This window comes from Colius striatus, chromosome 3, assembly GCF_028858725.1.
Source record: "Colius striatus isolate bColStr4 chromosome 3, bColStr4.1.hap1, whole genome shotgun sequence".
In the NCBI taxonomy this organism is placed as follows: domain Eukaryota; kingdom Metazoa; phylum Chordata; class Aves; order Coliiformes; family Coliidae; genus Colius; species Colius striatus.
The window spans coordinates 50,654,907-50,671,560 of NC_084761.1; the positions used below are offsets into that span (position 1 = coordinate 50,654,907).

General features: G+C 42.9%; 1 protein-coding gene across 3 annotated transcripts in view; it reads left to right on the top strand.

Moving 5' to 3' along the window:
* The first annotated feature begins 1,714 nt into the window (after positions 1-1,714).
* GPRIN3 (GPRIN family member 3) overlaps positions 1,715-16,654 on the top strand; it is a 30,734-nt gene continuing 15,794 nt past the window's right edge. For 2 of the 3 annotated variants that reach the window (XR_009818509.1, XM_061993825.1), the window contains exon 1: positions 2,217-2,343. The gene's annotated coding sequence lies outside the window, so the exon portion shown is untranslated. Of the gene's footprint in view, positions 1,819-2,216; positions 2,344-16,654 lie in introns of those variants that run through there. The other variant, XM_061993826.1, reaches the window with a different exon arrangement.

The following is a 16,654-nucleotide window of genomic DNA, read 5'->3' on the forward strand; positions in this document are numbered from 1 at the left end:
CTCTGATTTTAGTATCTCAGGCTAAGGGGTATATTACCAACAGAAAAACTCTTGAGAATGTGGATATGTTTAGGAAAGTTTAGGACAACTACATTATTTTTAACTGTCCCTTAAAGAGCAGCCCTTGAGGTCCCATGAAATCCTCGCAGCAGCAAGGTCCTTAAATGCCTCTGGCTGCCTCTTAGTAAAAGTACAATTGCTGACATAAGGAAATTGCATCATCCAGCCTTTCTTCATCTTTAACAAAAATAAGGGAATTTTCACTGTAGCAATGTTAATGGCAGCAGAATTAATTCTAGGAACTTTGGCAACATTTCTTTAAAAATAGGTCATTTATTAAATTAATGAAGAAGAGTTGAACACTGACTGCCAACCTGACTTTGCTTTCTTGACTCAGACATGTGCAGAGTGAGGACTGGGCTCTGCACAGCCCTCCAGAGCACCAAAAAAAAAAAAAAAAAAAAAGAAAATACAGTAGCAAGGCTGTAAAAACCAAAGTAAGGAAGAGCTACTAAGAACTCCTGGTTGTGCTAATGCTGTAGATCTTTTCCTTTTCTTGATAAAGTTTTATGCTCTCTCCACTCCCCCCTCCTCCAGTGAGGTTCTATCATCCTTGAGATGTTCAGGCTTTTAAGAGTGCTGCCTGTTTGGTTTTGGCACATTTGAAAAAGTGGTTACAAGTGGTGAATATTGAAAATTTCTCTTACATTTTCAATGTTTAAATAACTATCAGAAAGCCCCATTCAGGAATGGCTCTTACATAAATATGTGCTGATCTTAGTGGCCCCTATTGGGAAAGAATTACACATGTCATGGTAGGACTGTTAGATGTTTTTCATGATCACTTAACTCCTGAGTCACGGGGATTTATGATTAATAACTGAGCCTGAGGGTCTTTTGCAAAGCCATAAATAAAATATGGGTCTGTTCATATTGATCAAGGGAATATGATTCATTGATATTTATAATTAGAGATAAAACCTATTTTCTTAGGTCCTCTCGGCAACAGTTCTTTCTTCCCCCTCAATATTTTCCATATTGCAATAGAGGTCCCCTTACAGCTTTTCCTATAGATTTGGAAATCCTGCTCCTCATTATCCCTAAAGGAAGGTAAAAGAGTTAAAATCTTCCCAGTTGAAAACCTGTACTTGAATCTCTAGGCGCCGCAGAACCATGTCCTGTGATTGCAGCAGAGAGAGATAAAATTCCACACTGGTGGGAATAAACCGAAATTCGATCAAAGATTACCAGACAATTAAGAGCCCTAAACCAAAATGTCTTTTGCTGGAAATATTTTTGCTTGGATCTACAGGTTGGGAGGTTTTTTTGGAGGCAAACAGGGCAGTGCCTCATACAGGAAGCAAAATTTGCCTTTCAAAAACAATCCAAATTGAAAGCGTGACAAGAGTGATCCATATTTGCATACACTGCAATTCTCCATACAAACGTGTACAACTCCGCAAGCAAATAGCTCATTAGGTGTCTAGATAGCTATCCGTCGGCACGTTTCCTCGGCTGACACACGCAGGGCTAGCGAAGGTGAACGGAATGAATGGATTTTGGATGTGCGGTTCTAGCTCTTCTGCCGTGAAGAAGCGTAGCGAGTAGTTTTGTTTCAGGAACTGGCTGGTAGAGGAGGCAAGGCAGAGCAAGCCCCGGGTCACCGCCGGGGTTCCGGCACGGCCGCCGAGCTCTCCCGGGGGGCCGCGGCGGGGCCCGGGAGCCGCCCGCTCTGCCCCATGCTCTTGACGCGCTATAAAACCGGGGCGCGGTGGGAGGTGGGGTTGGCGTGAACGGGAAATGCCTCCCTGGAAGCAGGTACGTTCCCGCGCCCTCCGCTTTTGGGAGTGTTTGGGGCGGGAGCTGAGGGCCGACGGCGAGGGGGGTGGTGCGGAGCCCTCCCTGCTAGCCGGTGCCGCCCGCGAGCTGCCCCGCTCTCCCCGCGGCGGCGCCGGGGAGAGCGGCCCCGGCCCCGGCCCGCCGCCGCAGCCCCAGCGCTCCCCGCCTTCCAAGTCGGCGCAGTTGCGAGCGGCCGGGAGGCGCCGGCGTCTGCACGGCGCGGCTTCCCGCTCTGCGGTGGAGGCTGGCCGGAGCCACCCCTCCTGCCACCCCTACCTCTTGGTAGTCGGCACGAATCCGCCTCTCCCTGCCCCCCGCGGTGGGGAGGGCCACTCCGGCGGGGCCCTCCTCTCTCCGTTCCTCCCTCCCTTCGCCCGCCCTCCTCCCGCCGCTGCACACTCCGAGGAAGGGCTTGTTTTCCTGCCCGGATGATGAATTTCTCCGCAAGGTCATCCCTGCCCGCGGCGGCGGCGTGCCCGCGGCTCCCCGGGCGCCGCTGCGGAGGTAAGGGGCGGAGGGAGCGGAGTGGGGGGAGATCGTGACCCCCTTCACACACACACACACACATACACACAGAGCAAGTTTTTTTCGGCGCCTCCTAGGAGCGGGATGGGTGTGCGGACAGGTGCCCAGGGCGCGGCGGAGCGGCGAGGCGGGGGTCTGCCCCGCCATACCGGCCTTGCCCGGCGCGGGGGTGCTGGGCGGGCCGAGCCCTGCCCGAGGACCGCGCCCGGAAGAGCCGTGCCCTCCTCCGCGGCTGAGAAGGAGGCTGCGGCCCCCTTCGTCAAGCGGACATCGCGGTTTTGGGGCGGTGGGGACTGCGGCCGGGCTGGGCCAGACCCGAGCGGGCCTCTCTCGTCCGCTGCAGAGTTCTACTGGCGCTTGGAAGGGAAAAAAAAAAAAAAAAACAAAAAACTAAGGTGCCCTCCAGCAGCACGCCGGGCTGGGGGGCTGCAGCCAGCCGGGCCAGGCTGAGGGGCTGTGCGGCGCGGTCGCCACGGCAACAGTGTCGGCGGCCCGCGGCCGCGGTGTCGCAGCGCGGAAGGTGCCCCGGAGGCCGCTGCCGCCCCGGCGTGGAGCTCATAGTCAAGGGGTGTGCCCTTGGGCTCGCCCTGCTCCCTTCCCTCCGCCGCCCCGGGGTCCCGACGGTGTCTCCCGGACGGGTGTCTCAGGAACCCGAAGCTCCCCAAACCGCACTCTCGGGTCGTTGGGCTGCGAGCGGGAGGGCGGGTAGAGCGGGCTGCTAGCTGGGGTGTCCCAGCACGCCCGATGCCTGCCCTGTGATGCCCACCCGTGGTAGCGACACAAGCACAGTTCGCTCCGCGCTTCGTGGGGCGTTAGGGCTGGTCCTAATGCCCCGACGGGCTTTTTGTTCTGCTGAAGTCGATGGCAGAACTACAGATGATCTCGCCATCTCCCAGTCTGTGACTGGTGTTGTCCCCAGATCGACCACCTTTTTGTGCCACGAACAGGTCCTGGCTTCCTTAGTACTTTTTTTCCTTCATCCTTCTTTCTCTCTCAGGATAAGATAGCAATATGGATGGTGGATTTATGAGACTTGTAAGAAATTATTATGGTCCCCTAGTCTAACTTCCGTTATATAAGGCACCGATTATTCCCCATTGAGTCTGAGGTCCAGCCTACCAAGCCTCTTCAAACAGCCTTGATTTAATTCCAACGATGGGGAATTGACTACATTCCCGGATAATTGGCTCCAATTGTTAATCTCACTGTTAAATGTTTGCATTTTTTCTTTCACTTTGAACTTTTCTGACTTCATCTTCTAGCTATTGGATCTTGTAATGTCTTTATCTGTCAGATTAAATAGCTATCTAGTTTCAGATAGTCTCTTGATGCTGAGTATTTAAGGGCAGTAATTAAATAGCCACTTAACGTTTTCTCTGAGATAAATAGACTAGGCTCCTTTGGTCTCTCCCTGGAATGCAGATGCTCCCCAGGAGAAACCACTGGGCCTGTGTTCTCCCAAGCTCCCACTCTTGTCCTCACTGGCCACCCGCGCTGCACAGTGGATTCCAGGAAGGCTCCCGTTAATGTCATGTACAGAGATAATAACCTTCTGCTCAGTATTCCCCTGTCTATTCCCCCAATGGTATGAACTTTTCTTTCCCACGACTACATGATGGGAACTTAGCAGTGATCCCTGCATTTCTTTGCAAGCCAAGGTTTTCTCAGAAGCTGGTTGCCTGTCCTGTAAGGGATTTCTAAATTGCATCTTCCTCCATGCATAACTTTGGATCTGTCTCCTCCAGTCCCTTCACTTCCAGGGAGTTTGTAGCATGAGAGTGACAATAGAGCTCTGGTGTTTCTTTTCTAGAAGTCAGCTGAGTTTTTTTTTTTTTCCTGTGACCTCCATGCTAAAATCCACTTTCTTCTTGGTAGCATTTACTCCAGATGACTTTAAAGCCATATGATGTTTGCTGGGGGAGAAGTTATTCCGAGTGTTATACAAACTGCAGAATGCAAGTGCCCATTACAGTGAATTGGTTTTGTAACTGCTTTTGTTCAGCTGTGCCTCTCAAGTGTTGGTGAGAGAAAGATTTGCTTTCCTGTCTTACAGAATTGTAAATCCCACTGCTGGATATGATATCTAGGCTGATACATATGTTGTCATAATGTTGCAAATCTTTAAAGTGAATTTTGTATTACCTACTCTGAAGTGTGCCTAAGCTTGAATTTATAGCTCTCTTTAGAAAGCACTGTGGCTGAGGGTATGGGCCAGAGGTGGGCGTTTTTGACAAGATATTGTCAGTTTTTGCAGTAGCATCAATGAGCTCAAAGGGGACTGAAGGAATGAGATTGAGTAGGAAATCATACAAAATAATGCATTTTTTTAAGTGGGCATTTTTGTTGGGAGGGACAGGGACAGGGGTGATGGTATGTGTAACCACCTTGCCTTACCTTGTCTAAAGGCTTGATGCACACTGATGGAGGATGATTTAAGGAAAGTCTAAAAATTAAAGACCTCAGCTGTACTTGCAGACAATTCCGTGAAGTGAGGTGATGATCCTTGTGAGTAAGGTTTGTTGCATGAATGAAGATAGCAGGTTTCAGCGAAAGTATATTTTGATTGTGTAATGACTTGTTTCAGGATAATAAGCTTTCTTGAAATTTCCCAAGGATTTGTGGTTTTCTTTTTCCAGTCCCTGAAAATACATCTATACAAAAGATTGCACTAAATATAGATAATGATGCACTAAGTATAAACAGTGATGGACGCTTAAGGCCCGAAAATCAATACTGAGCTCAGATATCATATCTGATCGAGTAGAGTAACCCTATGAGCTCTATAATTGTGGTGAATTTTCTACAGGCTGGTGTCCACATCTTAGGAATTTAACAACTTAACAATTGTTTATACATGTACATCCCCTGCCATAAGAAATGTTGACATTTTATTACCTGGAAGGTATCTTTCCCCCATTGACTCAAACTCAGATTCTGTCTCACAAACTAGGATAATGTCTCTTGATTTATTTGGGATTTTTTCAACATATGCTTTCCCTTCTCAAGGTTACATCTTCTCTTCAACTCCTTTTGCAATCAAAAGAGCATGCCTATGTTTCCGTAGGGTGACTGGTCCCAAAACTTATACGTTCTTGAGACATGATGCCCCTTCAGGCTCAGCCTGGCATTAAGAACAGTAGCTATTAATTAATCCTATGAAGCCAGGACAGACAGAAGATAGCATTCTTATGAGTCTCAAACTTAGTGTCTGCTGAAAACTGTCCAGCAAGTGCCAGGTTAGAGTTACAGAGATTTAGTTAGCAAAAGATGTTGCCAATAGTAAAATTTGTCAGATTTAAGTCCTACACTGCTAGTGCCACCTTTATTTTTAACAACATAAACCTCCATAAGATGCAGCCAAAGCTAAGGAGAACCTGGTTATATTAAGGAGCAACATCTTGCCTCTAGTTTGTTTGTGTCGTTATCACTGATGTAGGAGTAAAAGCAAGCTGGTTCTAGTCTCGCAGCTACAGACAGAGCACAATCTTGTAACTTGCATGACTGTGCTTCTAGCAATGCATCCTTTCTTAATTTACAACTCCCACATTAAAAGCAGAAGAGGGATATAGGCTGAATCTATTGCCTTTGTGGATTTAAGAGCAATCCTGGATTAAGAGCTATTATTATCTAACATCATGTAACAACTTCATAGCTGATAAAACTTTCATACCTGTTCTACAGGGTTATGAACTGGTTCTATTTGTGAAAAATTCTTGGAAATCAGTACTCCCAGTTCTTTAATATAGAAGATTAGAAATAATAGAGATTAGAAGATTAGAAATAACAAAACTCATCTGGAATTGTTTCTATGTTAACCTCAGATACAAATTAGGTGCCTGAATTGTAAACTTCTATACTATGTGATAACATATCTAAACTGATACCATAGTCTTATACATTGGATCAAATAGGTAAGCGTCACCATCTTGAGAGTCAAAATAAACCAAAAATTGATAGTATTTGCTGGGCAAAAATAAGTTCTGGGTAGGTTATGAGTTAAATGAAATTACCTTCCAATAGGAAGAGCTTTTGAGAGCGTATCAGAGCACAGTTTACTTTTGCAAACAGTAAAAACAGAAAGGGGCTGTATATATCTTTTATTATATACATGGACTTTGAACTCAGTAACAGTTCTATAGAAACAAAGACTTGTACTGATTAGAAGTTTAATCACTGGTGATTGGTTACTTATTAAAGTCGAACAATTAATTTCTAAGAGTTTGCATTTGTAAACTGGCAGCGGATCTGAAAGGGCAGAGGTGTCAGCATGCTGCTGAGTAAATGGGGAAAGAACGCAATGCCAACATTTCTAACAACGTGAAGGAGGAGAGGCAAGAGGAAAGCTGGAGACCAAAGGAGTAACAACTAGGAAACAGCATAATGTCATTTTGCCCCAGTTTGTCCTTCTGTCACCTGTGGACAGATACACTTGGGGAAAATAAGTGGAGGGAAGAATGCCAACCATCACAATGAATTGCTGTAAAAACTTCTATCAGAGTCCTACAGGAGTGTCCATAAAGGACAGATTCAATTATTCTTTTTTCCTCCCATCTCTAGCTCCATGATACTCTGTTAGAAAACTTGGTGGCAGCTATGAAAGCTATCACTGTAGCCAATATCAACCAGACATCCAGTGAGATACTGTTACTTTTTTGAACAGTCCAGGAACAAGAGTCTGTATCTTTTATATCTATTTTTGTAATTGTAAAATTGTTGCAATTGTAACACCCATTGTTTTTACTATTCATTTTACCAGATTGATGATGCATTAGTAAAACTCAACTGTGATAAAATATTGCAGCATATTGCTCAATGGGAATCTTCGTCAGGTGAACTTCTGATCCAGGAAGCAGCAGCATTTCTAAGTTTAAAATCTTTCATATTGTCTATGGACGGATTGTAGTTGCAGGTAATGTACACACTCTCATTTGTGTGCTTATACATAAATGCACAAATGCAAATGAGGGGAAGAACAGTGTTTCCTGAAGGGTTAGTAGTCTAGGAAAGTCTGTCCATAGCTAACAAAGTTTCAGTTCAGAAGTTCAGTTATCTACAACCATATATTTGTTCAACTGAAGTAACTAGCTTAGGAAAGGCTGCTTGAAAAGAACCTGCCATCTGAACTAATGTGTTTTTATTGTCTGAAAAAAAACCCACCCGCAATATACCAATCATAGGCAGAAAGTAATGATAAAACATTCAGCTTTGGAAAGGTAGGTCTTATTATTTGCCAGTTTTTCTGATCCTTTTACCTGCTAAATGGACCAGGTGTTTAAAAAGAAGAATCTTAAAGGAATCCATGTTTGCTTGAATACTCTCTGTGACACTTTTATCTTGAGGTTTTGCTTTAGCTCACTGATGGTAATTAATATTGTCATCTCTTCATAATCATAATGCAATTATCACCAGTTGGTGTTTTGTCCCACAGAACAGAATGGCTTTCTGTGTGCATATGGGGTTTTCGTTTTCTTTTGCAGAAAGTTGAACAAATATTGGTTACGGTGGTTGGGATTAGATTACATTCTAGTGGTGAAAATCTTTCCTAGTGTTGCTAATGTGCAAAGAGGGAAAAAAAAAAGCTATTTTTAAAGTTAAAAAAAAAGGAAAATGAAACAAGGTGCTGTGTAAGTATTTGTATTGCTCTTCATGCAAAAAGACAACTTCAAAAAGAGGACATGAATACTATGCTACATTATGACTAATCTTAAAAGGATACTATAAAAAGCAATTGCTTCTCTCAAACGATGACAATGAAGTCAGTGAAGATTTAAGTCAAATTTTCCAGGAACTCCAGGCCCCTCTTTTACATGCAAGACTAAACTTGCTGCTCCATAGAAAAAACACTATAAACCTGATAAAAATCAGTCAAGGATATGGGGTGTCTGTCAGCTTAGGGGTGAGCAGAGTCTCTTAACCTAAAGCCAGACTGACTGAAAGTGATTTTCTACTCTTCAGCACTTACTTTTTCTTGGTAAAGAAGCCGTAAAACATTTTGTAGTCCAAGGATCAGTGTTTTACAACTGGTGTGTTGCCAGTGGGATATTAGCTCCAAAAAGCAGTGTGTCTGCTATGGGATGGTCAGGGAGTGGTCCTTCTCTTTCCATAGGGCCCCAGGACTCTCTGACCATGGAGTATTTCCAAAAGCAGGGTCAAACAGCAGAGTAGATCTGAAAAGTTGGTGTAAGGGACTAAGTAGCACAGACATCTTAGCAAGCTGCCATTGTCTTAGACTACTGGAGCTACAATTCAGAGAAGCTTTTAGGATGTCCTTTGGGCACTGAGAAATGAACTGGATATCACCAGGTCCCAACTTCAGGAAACAAAGGTGTAAAAGTCCTATAAATCTTCCCAGCTCATCTCTCCTAGAAGCAGTCTTGTTGCTGGAGTTAGCTAGTCCTCGGGCTAGAAAATGCTGAAGGATAATCAGCCCTTGGTATTTAATGCACTAAAGGGTCACTGTCATTAATGTCACTTTCCTCCTTCTGAAGCATCAGTTTCACAAAAAACTTCACACAGTTGAAAGACTGAGCCTTAGAAATGAGTCATTAGGAAAATGATAAACTATTATAAGCATATATTATAAGCAGGGTGTAGGAAGGGGTAGAAGTAATGTGATAAAATATTTGTCAGAAAGATGGCACTCTGAGAAGAGCTGTGTGGAAACAAGATGACAGAATTATTCCACTCTGAAAGACTGATATTTCACAACAAGTGCTGAAATTTTTTACAACACAGCAGCATACTGTGGCATCTCCATATTTATTTAAAAAATTTCAATCCTCCCCTTGAGGCTAATAATTAGGGAGTATCTGTTAAAAGCCACTAAACAGGCTGCAAAGGTCTGCATAATTTTATGAGAACCCAGATTTCTGCTCAAGCTACACAGCACCTGTACAAGACCTCCTTTTTCAATGTCTTGAAAAATAATGTCCCAGTTTTCATCCAGTCTGTAGGGATAGGTATCCCCATTGTAAAAGCAGCTGTGGTATCATGACTTCTTAGTTACAGCACCAAAGGCACTGTACAGAAGGGTAAGTGATATTTCAACGGATCACATCAGTCTGTGGTAGGGCAGAATAAAGTGATGGGGCTTTTGGGCCTCTGCCTGCTATCTGGTCCTTCAAACAGACCTGGTCATACGTTAAGTATGAGCACTATTAATTGCAGATGTGCTTTCACCTACCTCAGCCAGGGGCCGAATAGACTTGGAAGACCCATACCTGCACATGCTGACTTCAGGTCAGGACTGTGCATTATTAGTGCTGTTTGTCTCATGCCTGAGAACATAGGGTTAATGGGGCTAAATTCACAGCCTGTAGTTTTGTCCGTGTGCTAATGATGCTGGAAATGCTTGAGGATGCACTGTAAACTATGACTGAAGAATAAAAGCAGTTTGTTCATTTCCTGATAAGTCAAGCAAGCTCCATCAGGAGATGCAGAGGAAAGTTTTGACAAATGGGTAGTAGAGAACTTCATTAATGTCTTCTAAATCTTTAGGAGAAGAAAATAAAATTAAAGGACAAAGCTAACATAATTGTTTTGTTAAGTATCTACCAAGAAAGCAAGCTTCAATTACATTACACTTTTAATACTATGTTCCTCAGTAGTGAGCTGTGCGACAAGTGTTATTTGCTGTTACTCATCGGTTCCATCCATATGGATGCTCCAAGGCGACCCGTGTGTTGTTGCCTCTCCAGTAGAAGAGCCTGCCTTGTAGTGACTAATGAATCTTACCTACTCAGCCTCAGTGTGCCTCATAATTTGTCTGTTGAAACTTCTTTTCCAAGGTGATTTATAATCTAACTGCAAGCAATCAAATTAGTCGTTAACTGCCTCGTGACTTAAGTAGTTGTCAATCAAAGCCACACCTGTTATTGCAAAAAATCACATCAGAGTCAGTAGCTAACATGCTACTCAGGAAAAAAAAAAAACAAACCTGAATTAGATGTGTGAAATTTGACCTTGCAGTTAAAGGCTGTAATTCCTTTGATGCAAACCACATTAATGGAGCTGCTGTAGTTTATATGAGATATAAATTTGGCTTTTTACCAGAGGTATCTAACCAGAGATATTAAATTGATATGAAATTATTCCAAGAACCATAGTAGCAATTCTGACATGAAGCCAAACATCATCATCCTTTCAGTCATCCTATCTTAGGCAGCTGATTCGGAATCAATTCAGGGCAGATGAGGTAGAGATGAATGAATAGAATATTTAGCTGTGGTACATCAGTTGGTAGCATGCCCTTTGAAATCCTTGTCCTCTACATCCTTTAGTAATAGTCTTAAAATACTTCTGGCTTGTACAGAACAGTGTTGGCACCTTAAGCAAAAGTTAATGATCACAGAATCATTTAGACTGAAAGAGACCTTTAAGATCCAGTCCCACCATTAAATATGATAACTGGTAAATAATGATAATGGACTCCCAAGAGTTAAAAGTTTGGTTGTACCAGGGCTTCTGCAAATCCAGAACCCATCTCTCATGTGCTTTGCGTGAGTGCAGAGAGCTGTGCAGAAGGTTTCAAGCCCAAAGTTTTCTATGCAATGGTTTTAAATAGCTTCCTCTCATTGAATTTAAGAAAGACTCAAAAGGTAGAAAGCTTGCAGAGAGAAAAAGGTACTGAATAGGCCTTGTCATGACCTTCTCAGTTCTGTATCTGGTTGCAGAAAGAAGTTTTCTCATCGCTTATATGCAGTCTTCCTGATGGTTCTTTGAACTTCTTTCTGAGTGGTTAATGATTCAACTTCTCATATCTGTAACAGAAATAAGAGTGTAAGAGTACCTGTTTTCTAGCAGACAATGTGGTGGCTCCCACTGAGCTTTTGCACAGAGGAGGTAAAGAGACAGTTAAATAATGTTTTGGGGTGGACCTATTTGCTTAGTTTTAGAGAGCATTTTGAAGAACACTTTGAGAGAGTCAGGTCAATTTGCTTTCATTTTTTTGCTTCTTATGCCCCTATACACAGAAAAATACTTGCTGTATAATCAGAGAGCAGCTTTTTTAATAGTGTTTGGTGTTAGTCACCCATTGAAAGATGAAGACCTAAGCAATTACAAAAAAAAGCAGGAAATGGGAAAAACCACACATCAGAGGCTTAGAAAGACAGAACAGCACCTGTAGTGCTCTAGTTGCGTGTGCAGTGTGAGGCAGTAAGAGGCGTGAACGTGGTCACCATCACAAATATTTAAGCAGTGTTAAAAAAACCCTGTCTTTCAAAATGATGCTATACCATGATTTAAAACATGGTTTTAAAACGTTCATTTCTTATGAACAGTTTCCTGGCCTTGAGCTATATGAAGCTGTGAAATGGTTTGGCAAGAAGACAGAGTAAGAGACAGATGGGGAATCAGTGCTGGAAGAGCATTCAAGCTGAGGTCCAGGAGGCAGAGAGCCAATGAATTTCTGTATCTCATGGACCAGCCAACTTACTTTCTCCTAGATGTCCTCTTTTTTCCCGAAAGAGCAGATCTTTGGTTCATCTCTTACCTCCTCCTGCTGCCTTAACTGCCCAGAATTCACTCAACATATGTAGAGATATATCAGCCTTATAAATAGAATAAAGTCACCAAGTCCACGTGGGAGAAGGCTGGTGTTCTCGAGGTCATTCTCCAATTTTGTGGCAGAAACTTAGGGCTGAGGCATGCAAACTTTGAAGTTCCAACAGCTGAACAACTTGATCTAGTTGCTTCCCAAAGGGAAGACTAGGGAACTAATGCATTTCAAGGAGTTTCAGCTTTTCCTTTAGAGTGCAAAGCCTCCACACACAGAACATGTTTTCTGTCCTCCTGGCAGAGGAAGAGACATGAGAGTTTTGAAGTGCTGATGGGGGATTTTTCCAGCCCATCTGCAGTGCCAACCAAACACCTGTCTCAAACCACCTTGTGTGGCAGTCTACATTTGCAAAAGCATTTTTCTCCCGTTGACTTGGAGTAGAGCAAACCCATCAGTTTTCCTGTGGCTGTCCACACCTGTGGTTTAGAGTTATTAATAAATAGATGAGGGAGCAGAGTGAACAGAACTGAGAGAGTGAGGATCAAGCCATGGTAATTAACTGGACTGTGCTGACCAGGATCTGAGCAGGGATGGACGAGAAGGTGCAGGCTCCTCACCTTAGTGACAGCCAAGTTTCTTAGAGTGGGTCTGAGTTTCTGATAATATGGTTATTCAAGGAATACCTGACAAATTGATCTTTATCTCCTAGCTCCATAGCCCGGACTTACTTCATCTTCTGACCCAATCTGCCTTTCTGTCCACATACTCCCTCCATTTCTTCTTGATCTGCTCTAAGTGCCCTTGCTCAAGCACATAGACTACAGATTTATAGGAAAGGTCATTCAGAACAAACTGTAGCCTTACTTTCAGCAACAGAAGCGTCTCACCTGGGTGCTTAAGCTGTGATTGTTTAGCATTCTATGTTTGCATGTAGCATCCAGCGAAATGGAAGAACATATTTGGGCCTTCTGGCATTTCTTGGATGAGAACAGGGACAAAAGAAGTTGTTTTTCAAAAATACTGAGCTACTTTTGACTCCTGCTGGCTTTAGTGGTATTTCTGATAATCAGGCACTTTTGAGAATCAGACTTCTTTGATTCCAGCACCTAGCTTTAATCACCCAGATTAGACTAGCTGACTATCTTTACTACCATATATCAAATTTTATGTGTATATGTATGCATAGTTTGTGATAATAAAACTTGTATCTTTAAATAGGATGTTAATAAAAAATAAATAGTGGTAAGAAGCCTAATGTGCATCCACAGCTGTTGGATGACTAGTTGAAGTACCTAGTGCTTATCTTCTCCTGTGGGGAAATAAACCATCTTGTCTGGATTTTCATACTGTCTCTAAGGTTGACATGTGTTTTCTCTCTCCTTCAAGTATGCTTCTGTGCATGAGGCATCTATCTTCAATACAAGTCCAGTAATTAAGCCATAAGCTGTGAATGATCCTCTTTCACACTCTGCCAGCTTCCACTCCAGCTGACTTAGAAACAAGGACAAAGCTATCGTGCAGCCCTGCTCACTCACAGCTGTGCTCTAGTAAGGTACAGCCTGACCTCATCTCACTTCTAAGATTTGCAGGTTAAATATGCTGGCAGCTTGAGCAAGGGCAGATAAAATTGCTCTGAAGAGGTGTAAAAAGGAACAGATCTGAGCATTAGGTGATAAAATCAGTAATTACTTGGGGCTGCCACTATTTTTTTTTTTTAATGGTTGGGCACAAGTTTTGCTTTTTGTTTTGCTTTTGTACCATGAAGCTGTACCATGAAGCAGCTGCATGTAGCCTGAGAAGCTTGTAGCTTCACTGTATGTGAAGGTGAGCTGGAGGAATAGCTGCCATGGTGAGTGCCAGCCACATTGCCTGTGGGGCTGTTTGGTTTGAACTTGGCCAGGTGGTTGAGGCAGCCAGTAAACCTGAGACTTTGTTAAACCCAGATATGATGTATATTATTTGAGCTGTTGTGTTAATTAATGCTAATTATACTCATTAACCAATTTGGCAATCAGCCTGAGGGATAGGGATTCAAGTAAAAGTTAATGTCTTTTACCAGTGCCTCCATCACAGTATGCATTGCTTCAGTCACCTTATAAATGGAAGTGTAAATATTCCTGGCTTAAATGTAGAAGAAATTAGAAGTATGCTCAGTGTTAGGATCAGTATAAACCAGATGTAAGCCATTGTGGCCTTGCAGAGGTCCAAGGTACAGAAAAAATGGCTGAAATGGATACTGCAGAGGTCCAGGGTATGGATATAGCTGTGTCCTGTTGCTACAGGCAAAGCTTTGCCTTATGACAGCTTCAGTAATTGATTCCAAATATTATTATTAGCTTTGAAAGGGTTTACAAAATAAGACACATTCAGTCTCTGTTTCCAGTATGTGTCATTGAACTAGTTTCCAGATTTCACATTACTATATCTTAAATATTTCCTGTCTGAGGAAGTATTTCTGTTTTTAGTTTGGTTCTGACACAGATGGGGCTTCCCAAGTCTCAGATACTAAATAAGGATTTGTCTTATGAGTATTGTCACTTTTAAGAATTCAGAAGTAATGTAATTATTCTTAAGCCTGTGAAAATCCACCTTTAAATCATAGTCTAAAAAGCTGCAGGCAGTTGGGTGCCTTAGTCCCTCTTGTTGAGGTTGGCAGGATAGAAGTACATTGAATCTAAGGATAAAAATACATTTTGAATAAGCTATTGTTAGGTGACAATTCTAATAGAAGGGAGAATGGTTCCTGTGATTGTTCATGTGAGAGATTTTTACACCCTGGACTGCCTGCAAGGGCAATTCTGAAAAGCTGTTACCATCGGACACCTGTGGGATAGGCTGCAAGTAACAAGTTATTCCTAAAATAAGCTGTTGTACAGCACAGCTGTTGGTGTTTTTCTTTGCTGCAGGAACACAGAAGTGTTGAGAGAGTGATTTGGGGACTGAGTTGGCTTCCTCATCCAGGGAAAGCACTGTGATCCCTTTGTTCAAGCACATCCACGTGGTGGATGGAGACTTTAGAGCCTCTCTTTGTCCTGAAGAGCTCTCTGGTTAGTGAATTTCAGGACTCAAACTTAGAGAGGTAAGGTTTGGGAGTTGTTTTTTTTTTTTTTCACCAGTGCTGAGTTGGTATCAGTGCCAGTACCTTTTTTTTTCTCAAGTGCTGGAACAGTAAGCTTCAATTTTACATGATCAGATCTGCCATGGTGGCAGTCACTGTCATCTGGGAGGGTTCTCAGATGTGTCTTTTAACAGCTGCTGTCATCTCTGGGTGGTGACTGTAGAAGTCACAATGAGGTTTATAGGTATAATTGTACCAACATGTTCCTACCTAGCACTTGCCTTCATTAGGGTCAAGTGTCTGGAAGCCCTCATTCGGCTGCAGTTCCGTGTGCTTGGTTAGCCTGTTCTGTCATTCCTGGATATAAAGAGTGAGGGTGTTCCCTGATTATCTGCAGTACGTGACGGGTGTTGTTTTTCCTGGCTTTGCAAGGTGCCATTCAGTATGTGTCATCCCATCCCTGCATGGTTAGCGTATCCTGCTTTCCCTGTGCCCCATCAGTTCAAAAAAAAATGAGACATTGGTCTCTCATTTGGTCCAGTTCCTCCTGGATCAAAACTCAACAAAATAAAGCATATAGCCTCAAGAAAACAAAAAGAAGAACCTGAGACTAAAGTGACAGTTTTCCATGTAACAGTCCCACTGAAGTCATATCATAAGCTTATGCGACCGAGGTGAGTCCTTAGCTGGATGTACAGATTTGAGTCACTGCCCTCAACCAACATTGTAAAGATACTACTGAATCGTTCCGATTTTATCTCTGAACATCGAAGGCTTCCCACTTGCAACTGTTTGGTTTCTTGCAGAGCCTCAATGCATCAGACAAAAACTGTCCCAGCACACAATGCTTCGTCTGTGGGTTTTTTCCTTTGAGAAGGTGTTTAGCAGGAGGCAGTTTACTAAGGAGATTATTTTGTTCTTTTTACTGTTCTTATTGTCAATGGCAGACAGCAGTGAAGTGAGAAGTGTGAAGAAACAGGAAGCAACTGCCGAGGTGGTGGCAGGAAGAAGTCAAGATATTTTTAACCAATTTGGGTCATTTTTTAAAAAACAAGAAACCACAGTGATAGCTGTTTCAGCCGCCAGCCTCTTTATTCACATCAGTTGTGCTTCTGATAGCCAGGAGGCAAGAGCAGACATGGTGAGATCATCATGATGCCTTTCTTAGGTTAATCACACGCTATGGCAAATTTCTGTTACAATAATGACTGGTTAGGCTCTGCATCCTTGTTCTCTAATTATATGCCATTTGGAGTAGTTCTTTCCTGTTAGGATGATGCCTGTAAATGACAATGGATGTGTCCTTTGCCAGGTGCCTGTTATGTATAGATCCATTCCCTTCTCTAATACTGAGACAAGCATTTTCATTTAAAAAACATATCTGGGGAACTTAATTTTTCAGATGATGCATGAGAGAGTTAAACAGCATCTTTGGATTTTACCTTGTGTAAAAGTCATTCCTCCTGCTATTAGCTCTTCCAAGGCAAAATTTCCTTACTTGCAAGGCTGGAGGAAGAAAAAAAAAAGGTGCTGCTACAATACAGTTCTCTGGGCACCAATAATATGGTTGCTCAGCAGCAAATCAAGCCTAGTTATCTAGGGTGCTGCCACCACTAACTAGGCTGCTTCAGCCATGTGATGAATATTTGCACTCAGTGCATTGGGGGAATGTTCTTAAGGAGAGGGTCATTCAGGAAATTTGCTTTTGAGGATCTGAAAGCGTACTATAAGTA